A 1,391-nucleotide genomic window follows, 5' to 3' on the forward strand; every position below is an offset into this window, starting at 1 on the left:
CAATTAGTAAGCACATTTATGAATACTCGGAATCTTGTTATGAACATGAATCATATCTCAAAAAGGATATCCAGATATATGAAATTTCTCTAGATGTGAATCATATATATTACAACAATCATAAATGAGTCTCGTCTGTCAGTATCTTTCTAGATTACTGATTGCATTTGTTTGTGTTGGTGTGATTAATATATATGCATATGGAAAACCACACATTGAGAGACAGACATGGTAAAAATGGCAAGATTATCCACCAACAAATGTGCACGTAATATTACCTATGACAATGCTCATTCACAGAAAAAAGACAATATTATCTGATAATAATATTCATGGACGACGAAAGTAACAACATCTGGTGCATTATTACATCAAAGTGTCGTGAATCTACTTATACTACGTTTAAGTAAGACTTACATGTGCTAACTACTGTCAATTTGAATAGTGCTAGATCATAATGCCGAAGTGCCAATGGAAAGCATGATAAACGAGTTTACCGATTGGAAAATAGGGAAGAAAGAGGAGAGATTGGGAACTGCAGATGCTGTAACACACATTGATATTGGAGTATTTATAAATGCATCATAATGCTAAAAAACTGATCATTAAGGCCTTCTTTGTTCACAGAGGAACGATTTGAGTATGATAATTATAATGGAATGTTTCATCATTGTATCATAGTACAACCATGTTTTTTTTTTTTTTTAACCATGTACAATGCAAGATTTTTTTCTTTATCTGAGTAGGTTTTATAAGGACCTTTGTTTTATTGCCAGCTAGCAACAAACATGAGGACAAACTGTGAAGAGGTCTGACTAACTTTGCAACTGCTGAATTTTCCAGTTCCATTTGAGAAAATCTTCACAACAAGTCTGTAATTTTCATGGCTCATAGGCCAAATGTAAATGGCCCGTGTGGTGACAGGAGGAATTATTAGCCAACAACAATATGGAAAGGAACAATACTATATAAAGTTGATAGAAGGAAAATTTCTATTAATCAAAATTTAATACGTAAAATCAATTTTGCTTATAGATACGTGCCAGACAATTTTTTTAAACCTAATTCTGAGATGTAATAAAGATGGAAACTATATGACAATTGAATATTTAGAGACTGAGAATTTTCATATGGTGATGGTTGGAAAACAAAACAAAACAAAAAAACTTAAGAAATTATGAGTAGCTACTAGAAGTTACTCTTACGTAATAGGCCTCCTTCAAAATTAAGCCTCAGAGAAGGTCCTGCAGCGCGGGTTATCCTTTTTCACCAGTGCGTTATTTTTACAAAGAAAATTATACTGTTGACATCACTTTTTCTGGGAATCAGGTAGTCTTTATGTCTGTCTATCCACACATCTCGGCTTCCCACGGCTATAAGTTAACGTACCG

Source organism: Penaeus monodon, chromosome 22, assembly GCF_015228065.2.
Source record: "Penaeus monodon isolate SGIC_2016 chromosome 22, NSTDA_Pmon_1, whole genome shotgun sequence".
Lineage (NCBI taxonomy): Eukaryota > Metazoa > Arthropoda > Malacostraca > Decapoda > Penaeidae > Penaeus > Penaeus monodon.